This window comes from Polyodon spathula, chromosome 3 (genome assembly GCF_017654505.1).
Source record: "Polyodon spathula isolate WHYD16114869_AA chromosome 3, ASM1765450v1, whole genome shotgun sequence".
NCBI classification, from domain to species: Eukaryota; Metazoa; Chordata; class Actinopteri; order Acipenseriformes; family Polyodontidae; genus Polyodon; species Polyodon spathula.
Window position 1 is genome coordinate 90,119,788 of NC_054536.1, and position 25,052 is coordinate 90,144,839.

The following is a 25,052-nucleotide window of genomic DNA, read 5'->3' on the forward strand; positions in this document are numbered from 1 at the left end:
GCTGAGCGCGGTTTTTCCAGGTTGAAACTGATCAACGATGACTCAAAAAGTTGTCGAATTTGGCTGTGCTGCAAATGAGAGCAAAGCTGCAAATAATTTTAGAATACTCAGATTTGATGACTTTACTACTGAGCTGGGAAATGCATTTGTAATGTATGTTCTTACTTAATTCAGAACATAACATGAAAGTATGATAATGCCTAGGAAAAAACACCAAAAAACCCCCCCAAAAAAACCACACATTTTTAAAAGTGACACTGCACAGTGTCAAGTGTCAAAGAGGGATTATTATTATTTATTTCTGTCTGGTTATTCTTGTTTCTGACCTGTCAGAACCCACTTAGTCAGGCATTACAGTATTTTTCAAAGTTCACAACTTGAGCAAAATAATTTGCTGAAAAGACCAAAATAACCTTTCATTTCGTTCTTTGATCACTTTAAACAGATTGATCGAATCCTGACTGGGTGTAACATATATAATTAATAGTCCTTTTAATATATGGTGAATATCAACATAATCAATGTGGGGTTATTATTCTAAATGTGTACAGTGTAGAACTCAGTTATTTAATAATTCATGGTAATGCTAAAAAAGAGTAGCTTTATGCTACAAGGCTAATTACATTTCTCTTTATTGTTTACCACAAAAAAAAACAAAAAACAAAGAGTAACCAACTGTACTACCTCCCAGGAACAAAAGCACTTCAGCACTGAATGCATATTGCTACCCGACAGCATTTGTTTTGAGGAGTTTCCGGTCTGTGTTGTGTAAATGTGCAGGCCACTAGAATGCACGATAAAAGCGAACTGAGTGTTACAAACATACATTGCACAAGCTATACAGTATACGCTCATCATTTTGTTTATTGTTTTGTACTGTGCTGAAATTTCACACGATTGCTAGACACACAACTATATAGAAGGCCCATATTTAATATAATCAAACTTCTGGTAGGAACAGTTATTGAATAAAATAATAATAAAAGACAAGTGTTTGGTCTAAGACACCAAATAATGTTGCAAATGATTATATGCATAGATCTGATAATAACTAGTGGGGTAGATGTTTCGGTCATTTTAATGTTATTATTATTATAATAATAATAATAATAATAATAATAATAATAATAATAGCAGTTAGAATATGTGCTTGCAGGTCTTAATCCCTTTAAGTCTACCAATGACCCTGGCTGGTAAAATTGTATTTCTGCATTTCCAATTTCAAAACGTCATTTAAAACAGGCTGATTTCCCCACTGAAACAAATTTATTTAAAAGCCAAAAGCAATCCATCTGTCTGTTTGCTGTGATTTACATATTGGAAATATTGATTTCTAAATAAAAAATACACAGTACATACTGGATTCTACATCAGAGAGGAAACAAATGGGAATTTGTAAAGCACTGCAAACAGCACAACTACCAGTCACTGTATGCATGGTTACCAAAGATTATTTATTCAAAACAAGCACGTCAAATATTCTATTCTGTTATGTGCAATGGCTATACCGATACCTACTAAATATGCATTTCCACTTCAGTTTTATTTGTGGTAGTCTACTGCTGCATATTACCGTGTTACATTTATCATTTATTATCCAGGAATACTATGTTTTAATATGCACCATACAAGATTATGATCTATAACTTGTACTACAGAATTTGCTAACATTTATCCCAGTCAAAAAAGTCCTTCTCTTGATATATGCAAGGGTGGCACAGGTAAAGACAAACAGGCAGGAACCATCTCTTATACCCAAATTCTCACAACAATGCCCTTTCATTACAATTGGATGAGCAGTTCTCTAAGTATACATACAACCCTGGGTGACATGTGCTCCAGCTATCCATTCCAGTGTGGAATATGGTAGCTTGCCGGTACAGTCCTGCAAGCAGTGTTAACATTTTAGTGCCTCAAGAAATCATTGTTTAATGGTTGTCATGCAGGGGTTTTGTTTATGTTCCTATAGCAACTGATAACATCATACACACAAATAGCGCCAGTGCAAATTAAATGTGTTTATTAGTACTTTATCAGAAATTATAATTACTCCTAGTTTTAAGTTAACCTATAATATCTGTCACTTATAAAAGACAAAACAAAAACAATAATAATAATAAATCCACCAAATTGGTCTCAATACTTTCATTTATTCTGTCCCAGAGACTAAAGACATTCACATCAAAGGTCCTTGAGTGGCTGACCTGGGAAAACATGGCTGGCTATGTGAAGGCACGGGTCTTTCTTGGGGATTCTGGAGGGAGCCTTGTATTGGCTCTGGCGCTCCCACAGCCAGACGCCTAGTGAACTCAGAGCAGACACCTGCAGGGCTGGCTTTTGGCCTCAAAAGGCCTGTAACACGCTGACATTCACTCTCTAGTTCCTGGGTGTAAAACAGGAAACCATCTGGGTCGTGGGATGAGAGGACGCCCACTGAACCTCCAGTTCTGAGCAGTGTGGGGAATTGCTGTGGTGAGTCACAGCAGGGGAAAGAGACACAGCTACTCTGTGGGCATGCAAACTGCAAGGAGTCAGGGCTGATTCAGAGATATGGTGAGGGAAAGTAAGGTCACCCCTTTCAACCCTGCTGGAAGCCTGCTTTCATGTGAAGATGTCACCGGTCATAATTAATGACACACAATGTTAATTAAGATGAAAAAAGATTTCTCATTTCACTGTGTGGCCTAATGCCACAAAGAGCAGGAGCAGGTGGAATCTTGATTTCAGTCCAAACTCAGACACGACTCCCTGGGACAGCCTTTGCAGGTCACCTAGCCTCTTTGTGCTTCCATTAATTTCCATTCCAGCTGCAATACTTGGTGGAAACAGGGCCCACTTCCATTACAGGACAGAAACAGGGTACTGATCAGTGTCACATTACAGTCCTATACAGAGACTTACCGTAAGTAAAGAGATTCAGTATCTCTATATACTCACACACACACACCTGTACACATGTAGCATAATCTGCACAGCAGTCTACCAATAGCAACAGCCAAGGAATACTCAATTCTTTGATATTAAACCTTTTAAGAATTGCTTTCCAATGACTATTGATCTATCCTGAGTAGATCCAAGCTCACATCTGGCATCCCAATGCTGAATTAACAAGATTAAAAAATATAATAAAATTACCCACTTCAAACTTTATTTGAGGTCTTCTGCTTTTAGGAGAGATATTGCTTAAACTAAATTCATCTCAAGTCAGTGCTGCAGTTTAAACGGAACACAATTCCAACACAACTGTAGGTTAAAAACTTTTTTTTTTTTAAATCTAGCAGATTTTGGCTACATTTACAATGAGGGGTAATTAGGTTTCCATTTGAGAATTATGATTCAGATTGAAATACGTCTATTTTGTGCAAAAAAACCCTCATGTATTTAGCATGTAAATTTAAAGACAATTCATTACTACATGCTGTACTGTAGCTCTCAAAATGATTACTGTAACCCACCGATAGCTTGGAGGAACTAGGGTGAAGGTTTACTCACTCATAAAGACACATCATTGCAGCAAGATGCTGACCAGAAAAAGTACTAAACGCATGACAGTCTTGGTGAACCACACAGTAATAATTCATAGAAAATGTTCAAATACATAAATAAAAATTTCCAGGAAGTTAGAAAACATTTTCAGCAGTGCTGTACAAGAAAAAAAAGTTACAGTATTTCAGATTCTGGAATCTGTAGTAGAAACAGCTACAGCTTATTTGCTAGCTTTGAGGAAGAATGAAATCACCAGCATAATATTTTAATCGTAGACTGTACTATTCACAAGCATTTTACAGTATGCTGAAAAAGGAAATTCCATGACATGAGTCAGTACAAAATAAAATACATTGCATATGTCAAAATCTATTAAAAGAACTCGTACTGCAATATAGGCAAATATCGTTTCACAAGTACTTATTGAAAACTGGCTGGCGTATTACTGTACAATACTTATGACGGGTACAGCCCTATCAAAATCGTCATGCTGGATTATGCTGGATCTTGACGTGCAGATGCATTAGATTCTGGATTCTGTCTGGATCTTGTCAGGCAGATAGTGTATCTTTGTCATAACAAAGTTGTGAGGAGAAAGCAAAACAGGACCCCGGGATCCGTGCAGAAAGCGCTTACTTGACAGTTCAGTTCTGGGGATGCCTGCAGTAGCGTCAGCCCTTTTAACACTCGGAGAGTCTGCGGTGAATCAGACATCCGCATTGTCTTTACACTGATGTGTATGCCGAGAGAAAACCACAGCTGCTGACACATACCTTGTCAGATGTCAACATCCTTGACAGCCATCTATTCCCCTATTAATCAGCAGTCCTGTCTGACTCAACATTGATCGATTAACAGTTGTCTTCTTGGACATCTGCAATTCCTTAGAGACATGGGACACCAGGCTATACTATAGGTGCTCAGATTAGCAGAGTACCCACGACCAATCCCAAACCCACTGCATTATGTTTGATTCTACCTACTGTAATGTATAGCACAACAGAAACTGGAAGTAAAAACTAACTACCTTAGGCCTTACATATGACACAGTCCTTCACTCAAAATGTCACATGGTTCTACTTCTTGCCTCACAATGTGCCTCCCTACATTATTTGCGCATAAACAGATTAATGCATTTTTTCTGAGGGCTGGCTTCATTATTTTGTTTCCAACTGATTCATGCATTACATTTACATTCTTCATAAGATGAGAAGTAACCAAGGGAAACACTGAACCACAAGATCAAGTAGAGCATAACAGTGAGTCAGGGGATATCCCTTCAGAGCAGAAAAATGCACACCCAATAATCAGTTTAATCTTTCATTTAGGTTCTGAAAAACAAAAACAAAACAAAAGAGTTTTCAAGATCAGGAACAAATGCAGTTTTGAACAATGCCTTTGCTCACTGCCAAAACCAGGAGAAGGCACATTATTTTGTAATGTGTTAATCAAAAGTTTCGGCTAATTTTATAATCAACACTCATAATTGTATCTTATTAAAAGTCAAGGGAATGGTTCATTTAGCGGAATAGGATATGTTAAAAACATACAAGCTCAGCTTCACAGACATGGATTTGGATATTTGTCACAGCACTAACATAGCGCAGTATTCAGTACAACATACAGAAAAGCACCTCAGATTTGTAAAAATGGTTATATTCTGATTATGGGTAATCCTTTAACAAAGGTAAAAGCAATTTGAATCAGGACAGCTGGTACTACTTCAGGATCTCTGTTACGGTTGTACTTCCTGGATCATTACCGCAGCTTGTTTGCTAGCTCTGAGGAAGAATCAATATGCACAAATTTGCCCAAATGTCAAGTGCAAAAACAGCTTTGTCTGATGTGTGGTATTAATATATTTAAAATAACAGCGCTGCTCTTGACCCCTGATTTAAAATGTTTTTGGCAGCAAGAAATAAACAGTCCAACGCTGCCAAACAGTGACCTCTACCAGCTAAAGTCACAGTTGCTGCTTCAGATTTGGAAGAGAGTTGGAATCGAGGGATGCAGATGCATCCCTGTGAAATGCAGCACACTTTCCAATACTGGCCCAAATCTGCATGGAAAATGTTCTGTATAGCGAACAACGTTTTGTCTTTGTTTTATGTTGGTCTCTTATTTCTGGTTATGTAATATACAAAGAACCAGCACTGTGTGTTGTTTTACAATGTACTACGTCCTGTTTTCCACATTTACTTTAGTTCAATTTAACAGTTTTCATTTGCTTTCAGCAATGTCACCCACGTGTATTGCACTAATGCAAAATGGTTACAGGAATGCTAAAGCTAGCTGTGCTTACAATTGAAAGTTTAGCTTAGTTCCCCCCCCCCCCCCCCCCCCCCCCAACGAAAAGGAGTGTAGCAGGGTCCCCATCCCCATCCCTTTCTGTACATTTGTTTACTGCTATTATTGTTATGATTTATGTACAGTATGACGGCAAAAAGCCAGTGTTTAATATTGTATTATTATTGTGTTGCAAGACAAGCAAGGTGCCATCCATCATGTTATTGTTTTGTTGTTTATACAGTACCAGTCAAAAGTTTGAGTACGACCTGCTTGAAACCAGGTTTTTCATGATTATCTATGCTTTTAACTGTATAAACTTGTCTATAAACACTTATTTCATTATATGATGTGTACTTACATAAGCTGATAATCATAAGTGAATTGCATTAAAAAATTACATTTTTACATGAAAATGTAAATCTTGTCAATTTCAATGAAATGGTCACCCAAAGCAAGGGGATTTCAGTCTGAAGCCCAAGTCAGTTAAAAGTCTGAAATGTGTATAACACAGTGTTAGAAGACTGGCCTAAGTATAAAAGAGTCTGTTAGATGTTCTCTGAGTTAACTAGCATGTTACCTAATTAACCTTTTGTCACCAATTATTGTTAACAGGCGAGGGTCCATGATTACTATAAATATAGGTAGCATAGGCACAAGTTTGTCATTCCTGAATGTAAGGGAGCAGAAAATGGCGAAATACGCTCAGTTAAGCAAAGAAAAAAAAGTCTGTAATTACTTTAAGAAATGAAGGTCAATTTTAAGCCAAATCGCAAGAAATTTGCAAGTGTCTGTAACTGCTGTGGCCAAGACCAAACGATTTGAAGAAACTGGCACTCATGAGGACCAAACAAGGTCAGGCAGGCCAAGGGTGACCTCAGAATCAAAGAACAAGTTCATTGCCGATTAACTGCCCCTGAAATACAAGCTCAGCTAAATGCTACTAGAAGTACAGATGTTTCAACATCAACTGTTCAGAGGAGATTGTGTGAAGCTGGCCTAACTGGAACAATTGCTGCAAAGAAACCATTGTTAAGAGTGCAGAATAAGAGGAAGAGACTTGCCTCGGCCAAAAAACACAGAAACTGGACATTTGAGGAGTGGAAGTCGGCCTTACGGACAGATGAGTCAATTTGAAATATCTGGGTCCAACGGCCGAGTATTTGTAAAACGCAGAGAGGGCGAGCGCATGAGTTCTGCATGTGTTGTTCCCACTGTCAAGCATGGAGGAGGCAGTGTCATGGTTTGGGGTTGCTTTGCTGGCGACAGAGTTGGTGATCTTTACCAAGTCCATGGCAAGCTCAACCAGCATGGCTCATAGCATACTTCAAAGGCATGCCATTCCATCAGGATTACGGCTAGTTGGGCAGTCCTTCATTCTTCAACGAGATAATGACCAGAAACACACCTCAAAGTTGTGCAAGAACTATCTGGCAAAGAAGGAAAGTGAAGGACAACTCAATCTAATGACCTGGCCTGCCCAGTCTCCAGACCTCAATCCCATAGAACTTGAATGGGACGAACTGGACAGGAGTCAAAGCAAAGCTACCCACAAGTGCCCTACATCTCTGGGAATGAAGAGCTGTCGGGCGATTTCCTGCTGAAACTTGTTAACCGAATACCTTGTGTTTGTTAGGCTGTTATTAAGGCAAAGGGTGGCTATTTTGAGGAATCCAAGATTTAGAGACAATTTTCATTGCTTTGATACTCCTTATGTTTTGTTTTGTATATTGTAATGTGTGTTTTCATTTTCAAGTATTTACAGAAACGTATGACATAAAACATTGTCAATTATGAAAAAAAAAACTAGTTTCCATCAATTGTACACAAACTTTTAACTGGTACTGTATTTTAAATACAGTGTGGGAATGCATGACTGATCAGCTACTAAGTGTAGAATTAGCTGACAGTCACACATCCATAGCAAACCCGTGCACAAAATAACTGAGAGCTAGTTGATCCCTCAGTCACCAATATAAAAGAGCAGCAGTTCGGTTGCTTGAAGAAGAGTGTTCAGAGTGGAGAATGGTAGTGGAGAGTTAGGAGGTAAAATTATTTATAAAAGAAGAAAACAATGGCTAAGCATGCTGGCTTATAAACAAGCACAATACTTGTTACTGTTTATTGTTTGTTCTTTTGGCCAACGTGCCCCTTTTGCTTTGAAAGTGTTTTGTAAACCTGTTTGTTTTTGTTAATACAAAGCTGAGCACCATAGCGTCTCAGTTTAAACCCCCGTCTGCTGTGTTGTGCTGCAATGACTTCCTGGTCTGACGTCACCACACACGTCATCACTGTCACACCTGTGCAGTTTGCTCTGGTGTAAATTACCTAACACGAACATAAGTGTACACAGCACTGTGGCAGGGCAGGAGCCCTGTGCATGAAGAGGGGTTTTTGTGTAAATGTATATTGTAAATAGTGTGTATTTATTGTAATTAATTAATGAAGTAGCTGACGCTCCTGGGAGAGCATACCTGCTGTGTGCGATTACCTGGTGTGGAATCTAATCAGCAGGTAGGTGTGTTCCAGCAGGGTTCAGGTATACAAAGGTTCCATTTATTCACCACAGGGTTGCTGCAAAACCAAAGGCAACTGGGCTAAAGAAGCTGAAATTCACAATGTCTGTGTGTGTGTGTATGTGTAAGAGAGAACCAGAACCACCACTGGATACTGAAGAGTGAGTAAGCAAGTCAAAACTGCCAATAGCCAGAGATTGTTTATTATTGAATAGAGAAGATTAGTTCAAAGAATAAATCCCACCAAAGTTTTCGTACACTGTGTTGTATGTACTCAGTGCGCTACCATTGCTGGTAGTCACGAGAGCTGTTCAGTGTGTTCATGTGTAAATAAATCCTGTTCGCCTGCAGGACGTATATCAGCTTCAACCTCCATCTGCCTGTCACTCAGCAGTGAAAGCACACACCCACACAGCTACCCTGTCAGAAGCATTAATACCTTGTATCTTTCTACACAAGGTGAGATTTAGGGGCGCTCCCTAATAAAAGCTGCATCTCAAAACATCAATTGAGTGAACAGTAATTGTTACAGCTGTGTATAATGGTTCTTAAAACATTAATTTTTCCAACTTTTTACATATTTAGCCCTTACTCTGGCCCTACCGCAGTCAGATACAGACACTGTTTTCCATATAGTATATCAGAGTGTTTTGCCCAAGGCTGCTTAGTCATGCAAGATTATATATATATATATATATATATATATATATATATATATATATATATATATATATATATATATAAATAAAATATTTTTGTAAATCACATTAGTCAGTTGTATTTTTGATATCATTGTATAAAGATTGTGTTTATGTTCTTATCCCACTATAAATTCCTGAGCATAGATTTGTGTGGAGACCAAAATACTTCCCATGCGCGCACACACTGTTAAAAGATACTATATCAAATTGACCATGCTGTACCAAGGCAATATTGGGACTGACTTGCTATTAATTGATCTGCTTGGTTAAAAAGAACAAAAAAAATGCATTAGATGCATTAATACAATATTTTACCAAACGGCAACTGCCTGTGAATTATTTATATTGACATGCTGTGGGGTTACAAAATACAGAGCCAATTACAGAATGGTTCTGAATTTCAAATAGAGAATCATTTCAAAAGCATGGGCAATTGCATTTTCCTGAAACAAAATGCAACCACTAATGCTATGCAACCACCAGAAAACTGAGCTCAAACATCGAACAATAGTATGTTAGTGTACAGTAGCACTATATCACAGGAAGAGCACAGTTGCTTTTGTCAAAGATCCAGTACTGCACATTTACATTTAGTTAAGATCAGGAACTCCAGCTATGTCAGGACAATTATCTGGAACTTAACACAAGGATATAGCCTTCAAATCAGGATTAACCCTTTGCAGTCCATTTATTCAGTGCTTGTCAGGCGTGTCAGGTCCAATTTATTTTCACACACGCTGTTTAAAAGGTTTAAAACGCACTGCATAGCAAAATGACATCAGTACTGTTCGCTGTATTTTTCACATACCTCTTTATAGGGACGTGCATACTGATATAGTCTCCTGATTACTCGTTTTATCACCAAACTCCTCAATAATGCGATCCAAGTCATTATTTTATTACTATAACATCAATATTCTTTGAGTGCTAGATGCAGAAGCAGCTATCTCTTTTTTTTTGTGTCCATCATTATCTCTGTGGTGCAGCTGCTTGCTCTATTGCTCACACGCCCCTTTTTCTCGGCTTCATTCGGCCAAGTCTCACTCGGCCATTGAGTGTTTTTCTCAGCTTTTTCTGAAGAAAAAAAAGCTACAGACCTGTGCTTTACATCTTTTTGATGACGTCGGACAGGGTCCAACATTGGACTGGAAAGGGAAAAATCTGAATGTCAGACCTGGTCCGAGATAGGACCGCTAAGAGTTAACGCTCTCTCCACAGCATCCAAATGAAGCCGTGATACTAGAACAGCGAGTCCAGGGGCCGGTTTTTCAAAACTGCCGTAATCACATTTCCTCGTTAGATCTGGATTAGGTATTGTGCAATTGGGTTTTTCAGAATTTAAAGAGATCAGAATTACTCTGATCCAAAATACCAGGATTATTGTATCCTACTGCAGCAGTGGAGTTAGCACTTAAATGATCAATAGAACAGCGATATTTTGTCATAGCAAACACAGGCTATATGTCGAAATAGAGTGTTAGAATATTATATTTACATATTTAAGTTTTGTATCCATGCAAGCAAAAAGGAAAACACGTATTTAATGGTAGCCTAGCCTATAGCTTTAATAAAAAAAAGCATACGCATACACCTTCACATACTCCTCCTTAAAGCTGGTCTGAGAGATGGACTCCCGACAGACAAGGAAGATGTCTAAAAACACGCATCTTTTTTTCAAAAGTTTTATTTTTATTCAGTTTAGATTTAGTTATTTAATTTCTGCCAAGTAAGCATAAATAAAATAACCACTATTTGCATGCGTTATGTGCACTAAACATTAAAAGTGAAATAAAATTAACTGGCCTACTTCAAAAAACTGGATTTCGTAATCATGATTATTTGTTATCTGGATACATGTATTCCAGCAGTGACATTTTCTGAAAAAACGGATCAAAATGATCCAGATAAAAGTAATCCTGATCACAAAATATAGGATTACAAAATCCGGATCACTTTGATCTAAATTAAAAAGTTTTGTAAAAACAGCCCCCGGAGACAAATTAAAGAGCTAGGAATGGAACCCTAATCATTTATTCAAGAGTTAACCTGCAAATAGAATACTGCATATAAACAGGGATGCAACCAAGCCAATAATAATAATTATAAAGCATCTTCCTAAAAGACACATTATCCAAGTAGGCAAACAAAAACCAACACAAATTATTCATAACATGTAATTTAGAAGCCCTTCAATCCCTAGATGCCCATTAAAAGTTTAATGTAAGAAGTTTCCACTGCTCTATGCTACTGATTACAACAAGCTATGCTGAGGTGCAACAAACGCATACAAACAGATTGTCAGAGCAAGATTCAAGCTGCTTTTTAGTTGCACAATGTAGTTTACTTGTTTTATGAAAAAGTGCCAATGGGAGTCTGGAATCAATCTCAAAAGTCAAAGCTATAATTTAATGTCATGATGACTAATAAGATATTATTTCAGCTGTCATTGAGACCAAAGCCTCATTTACAAGGGGGGCCTGGAAAACAATAAAAAAAAAAAAAAGAATAAATCACAAAGCTCAAACACAATAAAACAGGTGTGGTTTAAACTTAATCAGCAGCACACAGCGATCACAGGACAGAATAAATCTATTTGCATGTATCTGATTATTAATGTGGACTGGCAGAGAAGCATTGGCAGCAGGCTGTAAGCAATTCCCCACATATGATCTTTAAAACCAGAGAAAGGCAGGTTATCAGATTCTATCTTCATACTTCTGCATGATGGAAATAGTTCTACATCTTTGGGAGTTGATATGCAAAATACAATTCTCCGATAGGCAGCCCTCCAGATAGGCTGAGCAATGGTGTTTTACACACTGAAAACATATATGAATTATGTATGATATTGAAATTCAGCAAAGAACTAATATGCATAGCAATTTTGCTGCACAGCTTGAGTTTGTATGGTATCAAGCATCTTATGCTTTGTTGGTTCCCTTCGTCTCAATAGTCAATTGGGAGTATACTGAATGCAGTAGCTAGGGAATGGAACATTGAAATGCCAAGGATCGCTAAGTGTAGCCTGCATGGGAATTGACAGGAAACATGACCAAGAAGTCTGGGTTTTCAATAAAAATAAATAAATAAAAACATTATTAAAAAACACTGCTGATCCAGTCACTTGCAAAGTCAAACTGAACCCGATCAGAAAGACACAATTTGCTGATGGCAAAGCTCCTGTTTCTTTTGCTTACATTTTTTTTTCACATTCAGGATGCTTTGTAGATAAATGGAGTCTCAATTTTGCAGGTTTAAGAGTTTAGTTCATCACAAAACTGACAAATAATGCACTGGGGCTCGGGTCATTCTCGGATCCAGTAAATGGAAATACCAGTGCTGGTACCCACAACTGTTACCTTGTAGCAAATTAATCTATCCAAAACATTTCTAACACAGTTTATTATTTTGCCAGCTTCACTCGATGTACATATAAAAAACACACCTGAATATGAAGACAAGAATGGTGGGAAGCAATTTGAAAAATTAAAAAATGATTGGAGAGTGTACAAGATGTTACTTGCCACTTCTAGGCTGAGTTGTGTAAATTAATGGGGTTGTGTGACAGACAGATGATTCTTGGTGATAAATCTCCCTCCCAACCTGTGAGGGTGCTGTGTAAAGGGAACAGAGAGAGTGCCCTGGACTGGATGGCCAGACAATTCATTCCCAGGGTTAGATATGAAGTCAGCCATTTAGAAAGGGGGCGGAGCTACAGTACACTAAATCACTGACCCAGAAGGGAAACGATGTGGCAGTCATGGATTGGAGGAGCTTGCACTTGTTAACCAAGGGGTCGTGATTGACGATATATAAGGGGATGTAGCGAGGTGATCTGTTCCTTTTTTATGGTTTATGCTAAACCGGAAGGAGACCCGTATTGTAATCATGAGTGTTTGGTTTGTCATGTCAAAAAACTGCTTTTATTAGACAGCTAACATGATCCGGAGCTGTCGCTAAAGGCCAGCACAAAACCTGGACAACACACCACTTATGTCACAATTAACTGAATTTGCACCACAAGCACTATGGCACTCACTCTGGATTTGTGATTGTGTTACGTGTGGGCGTTAACAAAATCGGGACTATTAATTCAAGGCCAACCGGTGGATTAAGCAAAGCAATACGCAAACCCGAGTGTATTGGCTGTTACCATTATTGTTTCTTGTTATGTCATTAGACTTTGCATTACAAAACCAAACCTCCACTTCACCAGTACTTTGCTGTCTGTCATTGTCTTGAACACTGCATCATCCCTACACCTGCACACTGCAACCACTTTGCCACAGGTTGGTGGAGCATTTACAGCCTTTTGGTTAAATATGACAGTGGCAGAACAGACTGTAGGCTTTGTTTACAGAAGTAACGTTAAGAGAATTTCCTTTTGGCATATAGCCTTGTGAGACATTAAACCTGGCTGAACTTGGAGGTGAAATCGATCATTCACACTGTGGTACAGTTCACAAGTCAAGCTACAAATACAGCCTCTTTTTGTTTTCACATTAACTTCTTTTACTATATGCAGTGAACCTCTCCAAAAAACTATGGAAACAGAGATATTTTCTTTAATAATTCTAGTTAGGAATATTCAATGCAGTGCACTACTTTTATCTACTTTTTTTTTTTCTCCTCTGAACAGTGAACACAAACAGCACAATTAGCACGGATTAGAATTACTTGAATGCTAGATGTAGATTTATTTATTTTTTGTTTTAAATTTAAATAATGCTGGCTGTAAAAAAAAAAAAAGTCTGTAATTCTGACAAGACAAATATGCCTTCATAATGTGCAAGTTATCTAGTTAGTATTTGTTTCATATTAGAAAGCTGTTTCAGTTAATGATGGCTTTGAAGGCAATGCTTGGTATTGCATCAAAGGGAGCTGTAATATAGAATTTATAAACACACCCATAATAAAATAAAACAGATAAAGGGTAAAAATGCAGACTACATATATATCTTATAACTCTATAGCACGTGGTTAAAGCTGTTTGTTGCTTTGCTTAGTAGTAGCACGTTTGATTGTGAGGAAATGGGTTTTTGCAAGAACTGCGTAACTGAATTTCGGTGTTTGGACCATCTGGAGTTTACTCACGGACCACGGGAGGGAATCTGAATGCAATTGCAACTTCCCGGATTATAATATAGGCAGGACTAAAATGGCTGCAAAAAAAAAAAATTGTTTTTTTTTTCAGGTGAAAAATAAGGAAAGCCACATGTACAGAATTTGTTTTTAAAGTAATGCTGCATATTTCTCACCCAATATACATGTTACTCACACAGTGTCTAAACTGGACAGTTCCCCCTGTAATAAAGCTTTTCTCAGGGAGGTGTGGGGGGGGGGGGGGGTCAATTGATCTAAACAGGGCAAATCTAAATAGTATAAAATACAAATGAAAGCCCATGTTAATGAAAACCAGACATCCACAGTGCATGTTAGAGCCTTAAGTGTACTTTCTCTTCAGAAAACAAACTCTCTCTAATTGACCTTTGTTTGACTGGGTTCAACCTTGAGTAGCAGCAAAAAGGCTTGAGGAGAACTACAGCAGGCAATTCCCAAGTTGATTTGTATACCAGAAATGGTTCATTAAGATAGCCATTATCCTTTGGAAATCATATTTGACTTTTATTACAGGAAGCACTGCAGTCATTTAACCAGTAGTAATTCATTGACTTTGTTAAAAGCTGCTTCTGGGTAATATTTTAATAAATCATCACACCCAATCATGCAGAGTTTTCTGTACCCCAGCGTTGTTATATAAGCTGTCTTGTACTCAGGCACGGTAGCATCAATCTAATGATATATTTAAAACTGAACAGATACCTCAAGGAAGGTTATTACCTCATTAGCTGTTGGCGTGCCAGAGTGTAACAAAACTCAATCGTACAGTTTGAGTCTTTAATCTCTCAAATGCTGCAGGCAGAAACGCGAAAAACTAGAAGATATTCATTTGTTATTGTAGATCAGTAGTCACCCAGCAACCTGATGACATAGCACTAACTTTAATAAGACTGCTAGTAAACCCTTACAGTGCATCAGAGCACTGGTATGTGTTGAGACTGGCTCCACTGAATACCCACAACAGGGTTTCACAAACTGTTGAGTACAGAGCCCTTCTTATTCAGTCTCTAACACACAGACCTCTCCCATGTCTAAAGTAATACAGCACTGTACACTATCAAGTACTTTTAATCTCGCCTGTACAAACAGCTACTGTCAAAAATGTTTTTGCAACATGCCAAACTTGATTAAGATTAATATTGATGAAGATGGTCAATATTTACCGTTGAAATACATAACAAAAACAGATTATACTTTGAAACAAACATGTAGAGTAAACTTACTCAAAATACATTGCGTCTCCAATTCTAAATAGAGATGTAAAATAATTCCTTTATAGTGCTGACTACTGCATTGTGGAAAACAACCAATTGAAGCCAAGCATAGCATAAAACAAGGTTTGGTTGTTTAATAATGGGTCAGAACATCACCAAGTCAGTATGTGATTCTACGAAACACAAACCAAACCAGAAATAAATTACACAGTCTGCTGTTCAATTTCAGTTCACAGACTTTATAAACAATCATTAGCAGGGAACTAAACTAGGATGTCCAAGTGTTTAAAGGTGGCAGCCTTTTCTTGTAATGCTGTTAAAAGCAAAAAGGCAAAAAATAAATTAATTAAAAAAAAAAAATCAATTACCAAACATTTTGCTTCACCTACAATTTTTAGGATGTTAAATTCCTCGTATCTTTAATATATATATATATATATATATATCTTATATATATATATATATATATATATATATATATATATATATATATATATATATATATACACACACACACACACACACATAAGTATATAAATATTATATCAACACACAACACATATATATATATATATATATATATATATATATATATATATATATATATATATATATATATATATATATATATATATATATATATATATATATATATATTCACAGGGAGTCTGTGTTGTTCTTCAGATAAGTGTCTGTCCCTTTAATTACACATGGTACACTGGAAGTGCTTTTTAAACGCTGTGGCGTAAGTTTATTAGTAAACTGGATTCAAAAACAAAACAAAACACAAAACAAAGCCTAGCCCTGCTTTGGGCACTAACTAAACAGGTTAACAGTAGTCCTATCTATCACAGGGCAGGGTAAGCCTGTTCCCCTGTTTAAACCTGTTCCACAATTAACCTAATCCAAATCACCATCCAGCAGTATCATTGTCAAAACCCGTACCTTTGTTCTGTTATCAGAAAGTCCTTCTTTGTCCAACACACTGTTCCACTGTTCCACTGTTCCACTGTTCCACTGTTCCACTGTTCCACTGTTCTCTCCTAACTCTCCACTTCAGCCCTCATTCCCAACACTCAAACTGAGACCTTTTTATTCCCCAACTTGATCAGCCCATTAATTATTCAATTAACCAATTGTTACCTTTCTATGATGAGGTGTATGTGGCTATCACCAGGGTCCTAAGGCCTCCATAGTAATATTCGGCACATACGCATCATCACATACATACATACACACACACACACACACACACACACACACACACACACACACACACACATATATACACACACACACACACACACACAAGGTCTGCATGGGTACACGAAAACCTGGGTTTCGATTTATTAATTTGAGAATTTAAAGAAAATGTAGAAAATATGACCACAGTTATAAGTGGTTTCTGGCCGGAATAATAAAGACAATGTTAAAACAAGCTTTTGCATCAAGCCTTTTCTAATTGACAGGATAGCAATGTTTTACAGAAAACAACAATACAGCGAGTGGCAAGCACACCTCAATAATAATAACTAGGGTGACTATTCTCAGGAACTAAATCAGAAACATACATCTTAATAACAAGGCTCTACAGTCTAATTTGGTTGCACAGAAACTGACTAGAAATCTGTTTGTGCGAACATAAATTTTAATTTATGTGCATGTGTGCCACTAGAAACTCCTAAAGGTTGACTACAAAAAAATAAATGTGATTTTGTTTTTTTTAGCTGACAAAATAAAACATAGATCTAAACTACAAATCCCACACCCCGCCAATTTCACTGACCGATCAGTGCGATGGCTACTCGTTTCCAGACAGCGTGAAAACTTCAAGGATGAGGAAAATAACAAATCATTTTCATGTGAGGTAATGCAAAACTTTTGGACATAGCTGTATATAGTGGACACACTAGTAAATACATCATACAAATAACTTTCCAAGTCATATGATCCACAATGCCTGGAGACAAGAAGCATGATCACCAGTCTACAGTAACAGACAACAACAAAAACCAAGTGCACTGATGTTTGAAATGAAGCCCTGTGTCCAATTAGAAACTGAAACCTTGTTCCACTTCCCAGAGCAGCTACTGGATACCTGGCTTTTTAAACATTTATACTGCTTGTATTACATCACCAGGACCTCATAACTTCAATGCAGTGAATGGTGTTAACCCCTTCTCTTTCGAGAGTGTTATATATGCACAGAATTATTACAACTATTGATGCTGGCTTATTGGATTTACAGTAATATTTTATTTTATGTGAAGCTTAATTTGACAATTTAACACTTGTCAATTGGCCATTATTGGACCTCAAGGAGCAGAGCCAGCTGCTGGAAGGGATAGGTGCAAGCTGATCCAGAGACAGGGCTTGTGTGTGGTATGGCATCTAAAAGCACAGTAGGTCTCTTTCAAAAGCAAATATCTTTCAGTACTGTAGTTATATCAGAACAAGTTATTAGTATTGGACACACTGCATTTACCACCACACTGACAGCACAGTAAGGACATTTCCAATTCACCAGCGCCTCTGTTTATCTTAGGAAAACATGTGTTACAACTAAAACGTCTTAATTTAAAAAGATACAGTACCAGTGTTACAAAGAAAACAACCTCTTAATGCAGTCATGCATTTATCACACCAACCACAAAGTTACTTAACATTCCTATAGCTGGTGGCTGGCCCTTTCAATTCCCTAAGGTTCTACTTCATGATCTGCGGCATGCACAGTATCTTTGGTGTTTCAGTGTGCTGCGTTTGGTTAATACAATATTACATTCCTGCATCTGTCTACTAGGGAAGGGAATTTTAAACATACACTCTAAAAGAAGTGGTTAAACGTTTAATAATATGCTAGACGTATAACAAACGGATATTGTTTTATGCATTAATTTTAGTAATTTATCATTAGTAGTCCATCGTGTATCAGACTGCTCTAGTACCACAGTAAGGGCAGATATTATAAAAAGGTTTGGCAATTGCCACTAAGTAGCTTTTCTAATTGGTCCAACACAAAGATTGACACTGGGGCGGGTTTTATTTTCGGTCGATCTGGCACTTCATTGGTGCACTGTGTGTTCATGCTTGTAGTAGGCGTGGTAAAGTCTATGGTGTTGCCTTCAAATGCTCTAAGCCCAGCTACTGTGGAAGTATGAGGATTCGCTACAGAACCTTTGTGACCCGCTTGAAGAAAAAAAAAGAAAGATGCATTTACTCATAAGAAAACGACATACGGAGGCAGTCTGCTGTCACACAGCAGTACGGTGTTACGCAGTGCTTTCACAGGTTTTTCTCCCTTTTTGTTAGCTATGGTATTGCTTGGCAAGCAGAAAAATACAGGAGTCTGATTAGAACCAAGCCTAATAACGAAAAGCTGAAGTTGGAAAAGCTTCTCTTCGAATTCCTCAGGAAGCTAAATACACTTTGTGACAGGGAGGACCCTGCTGCTGTGGTAAACAGGAAGGCTTGTCCGGAGCTGAGCTGATCGGGAGGTCCTGATTGGCTGGGGGGCACAGCTACACAGGCGGGCGCTGTGTGAAAGCTTGCTTTGATTATGCAGGATAACTACTATGGGACCCTTCAACTACTAGTCAGTCACGTTGCTGTTTGTGTACTCGGGTAGTCACGTCTTTTGTTGGCGATTTTAAATACAAATATCACTATACTGTACTCGAATTTGAGATGGAGGCCATTTTTTCAGAACAAAAAAAATTGTTTAAAAATGCAGTGTCTTAAATGTGAAGGATACAGTACTTTATGGGGGGGGGGGGGGGAGTTATGCTAGGATCACCCACATATGTCTGTATCTATACCTGCAGTATATAGTAGTTACAAAAAAGCCAAAGATGTATGGATTCTGTAAATTCTACATGAAAAGCAGTACAGCAATATGGGGAACAACTAATTCATTAATAAAATTAGGTAAACAAAAGGTTTACAGTGTTACTGCGAAGCACGATGCTGTAAGAGCAAAGTGTCATATTACAAAGGATTCTTCACAACAACACAATGACACCAAAATAACGTGTGGTTATACTGTATTTCAAGCATATTTCAGTCCATTTTCCATTTGTACTTGTTAGTTACAATTTGAATTATTTAGCTAGTCTCAGTCAGGGAGCTAATTGACCTATGCCAGTGTTCCCATAGTAACCTAGTAAAAGTACAGTGATTGAATAAAAGAGAAGACACTATGAGGACTATTTAAATGATCTAGTGTGTAATGAACCCCATATTATACTATCTGCACCCTTAAGAGTGAAGGACCAGTGTGTTCTGATGCCTACTACATACAGAGTAGACAGGGCTGACACAGTTGAAAAGCCACTGTCTTCATTGAATGGAAGAAGACAGTTGTTTATTACTGACACTTAGGACTCTCCAGACAAGCTTAAAGCATCACAATGTATGGCAAGAGCACATTTAAGAGAACAATGATAACTCACTATTAGAATAGAACCACTCAGAATTAATGAAATAACTATTACAAGGTCATTTGAAGCAGTTTATTTTCTTTTTAAAAAGCCTATATATATATATATATATATATATATATATATATGAAGTACTTTTTTAAAAAGGTAGTTCATAACAAAAAAAAAAATTCCCATAAACAAATTCGTGATGTGAAAATACAGATGTGAAAATACTGTAGGGAGAAAATGACCCAACCTAGTCCCAGCAAAAACATTCCAACCCTTGGTTTGACACCCGCCAAATTCCTGAGAGAGGTGACCGAATTAGGTTAATGCAGTTTTAGGCGACCAATGGTTAAAATATATTTATTTACATTGGCTTTCCTTTGTGGCCTTCCTGTTTTCTAGGGCTCTCCAAAGCCATTTCCCATTTCACGTCAGATGTCAAAGGCATTACATGCTGGAGACCAAACAAAAGAATGACTACAGGGAAGGACACACTGAAATAATCTGAGAATTCCCCTTTTGCCTCTGTGTACTGTTAATTACTATACATTACTATACTCATGACACTGTTAGATTCACTGCTACTGTAACTTTCTGCACATTAAACACCGTAGGCCTATGTTGAGTTTCTCTGCTTTTTGACTGTACTGTACTAGCCAAAGGCAACTATCGTCCTTGGAATCTTTTCAAACCTACTTAACCCTTAAATGGGATACTACAACAGAGCCATACTGTATGTGGAGCTCAAATACATTTGCACTGGATTGTTTTGCTTGCTTCTGGCTAACAGTCAAGGGACTGGAATATAGTAGTGCAATGTCAAATTAACAAAAGCTACAGTGCTATCATGACTTTGATACGTTACCCGTGCCTGACCCTAAAATGACCCCTCAATTGTAGGTGCAGACAAGCCTCTTTCAGTCACCTGTCAAAGCCTCAACGCTGCTTCCCTTACTCCCTTTCTGCTCGCAAGTCACCATGACGACAATAATATTTTCTTTCTCTTCTCTTCCCACCCAACAGATCAAGGCAGTGAAGTTCTGTGAAACCAGTCCCATACCGGTTGCCATGGATCTGTGTGTATGAGTATTGCTTGTGAACATAAGAGCTGTGTGAAGTGATGCTGAAGGAAACCAATTCAAACTATTGCAAAAGGGACATGTCACCATATCTCTGTATATGCTACAATAACAGACTGAATGTTTTCCAGTCTTCAGAATTGTGAGGGACTCATGATTTTTTATATTGCTACACTGATAGAAGGCAATTATATAACTGAAAAGTATAAATGCCCCCTAGTTTTGGAAACACGGTATGTTAACTGAAACTTAACAACATACTGCAACGACTTTATTACCCCCCTTTTTAAGAATGGGCTGGGAAAGGGAAAGTAAAAAGATAACAGGGAATTCTTAACCTATCAGGTTCCATGAGTTATGCTACAGTATTATGGCTGAGCTACTTTGAGTATAATCCTACCTAGTAAACCATAAGCAATGGGGATATTTTTGTCCATGCAAATGAGTGCTATGTGATCTATTTCATAGCAGATCAGACTGGTGTCAGTTTCACAAACTTCAAGAGAATACAGTATCGTGAATAGTTGTCAAAACTGAAAAATACATTACAACTGTATAGTGTGATGTATTGCACCATTGTTGGATACTGCATATAGTGTATTGACAGATATACAGTATTAAATAATAACTTCAATACAATTAGCAAGCAAAGCCCTAATTCTAAAACCTTGCATGGTGCAATACTAGGCACACTCTTTAGCTACCATGCATTACACTGGTCTGTAATAACGTTCTGGTGCCACCCTTTGCTTGAAGTCAAATACCTGGCCAAATACCAAAATACTCTGTACATCAATGTAGGCTGCAAAAACATTACAACACCTTGGCAACAATACAGCAAGTATGTAGAGCAGGGGTCTCCAATCCTGGTCCTGGAGAGCCACAGGGTCTGCTGGTTTCCATTTCAACCGAGTTCTCAGTTATTTAACTACACCACTTATTGGCTTAATTAGTCAAGATTAACAGGTGTTCTAGGTCTTTAGCCACTGATGTAAAGACACCTATAAAACCTGCTGGATAGGAGCTCTCCGGGACCAGGGTTAGAGGCACCTGATGTACAGCATACCTGAAATAGCAACACCCTTCCACTGTGCACAGAAACGAAGGGAGGTTACACTCCGAGCTTACACCGTGGTTACGTTATCTTTATCAAGGTTTCAACTTTATCATACAATGCATGACAGATGTACTGTAACCTTGAAAAGTGTGTGCTGCACGCTGGGGAAAGTGAACCAAACTGAGGGTTGGTGGCACCTGATCAAGTTAAAAGTCATAATTTTACGGAATGCATAATACCCAGAGGTATACCGTAATATCTTGGGTTTGGTAGCAGTTTCTCTGTTTTGCTCTAGTGAAATCCACTGGAACGGATACCTCCCTTAGTTAAACATTATGGTTATGATACAATAACACAAAACCCTCATACAGCTATGTGTGGAAAAAAAATCAACACATTACCTGTCCAGCGGTGAGAGTTGTTCCACTCGATTCGGGAGCCCACTTTCTGAACAGTGAGATGCAGCGCAGTGACAAGAAAGATCACGTCTTTGGCTTCTTCACAACCAGGAAGCAAGCAGTAAAACATAAAATTAAAAAAAAAAAAAAAAAAAAAAAGTCCAAAATACTCCAAAAGCTAAAATGGTGCACTAATTGCTTTCAACAATCTTTGGAAATTATTAAAATTCAGTTGATATAACGACAAATAAGTTTACCGAGTGACTACATTACAGCAACGCCTCTCAGAGTGTAGCAGCATCAACACTTGAAACTCGAAAAAGCTTCTGAGAGGTTTAAGAATTGGGCGGGGATAATGTCTGACTGACATATTCTGTGGCCAAACATCTCTCAAAAACCACAAAGACGTAGCATTTTTTGTATTATTCTAAACCCTCTCTTTAAACACTACTGACCGGTCTTTCCGTGACGCTGGAGTCTGAGAAAGGCAGATTTAGATGCTATTCGCTATTGCAATAGGTTCCCATGTGTACAGTACAGTAGCAGATACTGCAAGTGTAAACACACAAAGAAAGGCTCACCGAGCAGTCGTGTTAATTTTGGAAATATTTTCAAAAGAAGATGTACAGTATAATGTTTTTTTGTTTGGTTATTTTTTCTTCTTTCTTTTGTATTGAGTAATTTCTAGTGGTTTTATTTAAAAACAAACATACAAACAAAAAACACATGCTACATTATTGATGGATGAACACACGGTGAGAGCGTGGGTTTTCATTTGCAATCCTAATCCATCGCTATTAGCGCCGTTATGAAGTACATTCGGCTATGACGGACACAACGTTGCCCAGTTTGGTTTTACTACTGTACCGTGAGGCCTACTTTACATATTTACATTTGTACATAGTACATTTTACACAGAGAACACATTAATGTTATTTAAGCACAGTAGTTTGTACATTTACAATAAATTAACTAATATATGTGTATGCGATTATTTAAAAATGTTATTTAATTTTTTAACTCGGACATTTCGTTATTTCAGACAACTTACCAAGCCCACATGTCTGCTTAGCGAGGATCTATTGAATAGTCTGATGTTCTCGCCTCTCATACATGTGTCAGAATGTAAAAGCATGAATGTTTTATTTTGATTTTAATTCAGTTAAAAAAAGGTTGTTGTTAACTAAACAAATACATTAATTAACAAATAGGCTACAAATACAAAATTTGACCAGTCAATATAAATCAAGTAAATGACCACGACCTACTGTAAAGATATCCATCTTGTGCATATGATTATGTGTGATTCTACAGAAATATGTGTAATACTTCAGCCACATTTCAGGATAGATCACACATAATTGTAATTTGAACTCGTTTAACTTTACTGCTCTTGAAGCTCAATGACTGTGACTGGACAGCCACAAAAAGTTGCATGTTGTATTACTTACAATACAATTTTCATGAAGTAAAACAGTTAACAGGTATATGTATTTCTTGTATATACTGAGTATATTTTTTTTATAACAACATATCTGTGTATACAGACACATTATTTCAGTATTCAGTAAAAAAAAGACATATATACAATTTAAATCTGTTTGTGTGTATATACATTGGTTTCCAGTACGGGCACAGTGTTGACCTTGGCGTGGAAATATCATGTTTTAGTTACTACCTAGTTACATCCCAATCATGGTTAATAAGAGATTGGTGCAAAGAAGACAGACATCAAGTACCATATTCATCTGTTGCAAAACTTGTAAAGGAGTCCACTGAAGGGGTGTCAGGACTTCTTTAACTTATTATTGTTAACTGTTATTTGGGCTAGATGTACCCATGCATACTGACCACTGTTTAGTAGCTAACAAAACTGGAAACATTGTAATCCAAAAACAAACCAACTGCCAAGTGTAAAATTGATAAAGGGTACGAATCAAACGTAGACTTACTGAAGACTGCAGGTGATCCAAAACTCCCTGGGGCTGCACTGTTTCACCTGCGCTCCCTGAGCTTCTGCAGGATTTATTCTTCTTCCTGTACATCAGCAAAGGAATTCTTCACAGTCAGACTTACTTAAAGCATATTGCACAGTAGGTGGACAGTCTCATCACAAGAGTGACAGCTGGCAGGGAGGGGCTTGCTTATTAAATGTGAATCCTTCCTAGCCAAGGGTGATGTCATTGCCCAATCACCGGCTGAAGCCCTTCTGTCTCTTTGGAACACATATAGTACAAAGCAGGTGTTGATATGGGACAGTTCTTCATGTATACTGTAATCAAAGTGTACCCAGAAACTCTTTGGCAGACTGTTGGAAACCTTAAAACTGCAACGAAGTGTATGCTGCATTCAAGTTTCTCTCTTTTTACTGGAAATGACAAATGACCTTAAAACATATATATATATATATATATATATATATATATATATATATATATATATATATATATATATATATGTTGTAAATGCATACCTAATCTCGCCTTAAAGGAAGTATGTTAATTTACAAAAGAAGTATGAAATATGGATATATTGAGTTATGTAACTGAGATGGATTTACCAGTGAGCAAGAGGATGATGGGAAATGTAGTTCTGAGAGGTCCATGTGGGTACATGTGAAGCCATCTTGAGGCAGGGAATGCAATTTAAAAGTTTAAAAAAGTGGTCAAAATGTAAAAATTAATTAATTAATTAAAACAATACACACACCTTACGTAAACAGTTGTAGCAACACATGGGAACATGTAACACAATAAAATAAAAAGGTCCT

The 25,052-nt window shown here is 37.5% G+C and overlaps 1 protein-coding gene across 5 annotated transcripts in view; it reads right to left on the bottom strand.

Annotated features, from left to right (window-relative positions):
* LOC121313618 (oxysterol-binding protein-related protein 3-like) overlaps positions 1 to 24,298 on the bottom strand; it is a 71,429-nt gene extending 47,131 nt beyond the window's left edge. For 4 of the 5 annotated variants that reach the window (XM_041246345.1, XM_041246346.1, XM_041246344.1 and 1 more), the window contains exon 1: positions 22,286 to 22,586. The gene's annotated coding sequence lies outside the window, so the exon portion shown is untranslated. Of the gene's footprint in view, positions 1 to 22,285; positions 22,587 to 24,234 lie in introns of those variants that run through there. The other variant, XM_041246343.1, reaches the window with a different exon arrangement.
* Between the last annotated feature and the right edge of the window lie 754 nt (positions 24,299 to 25,052).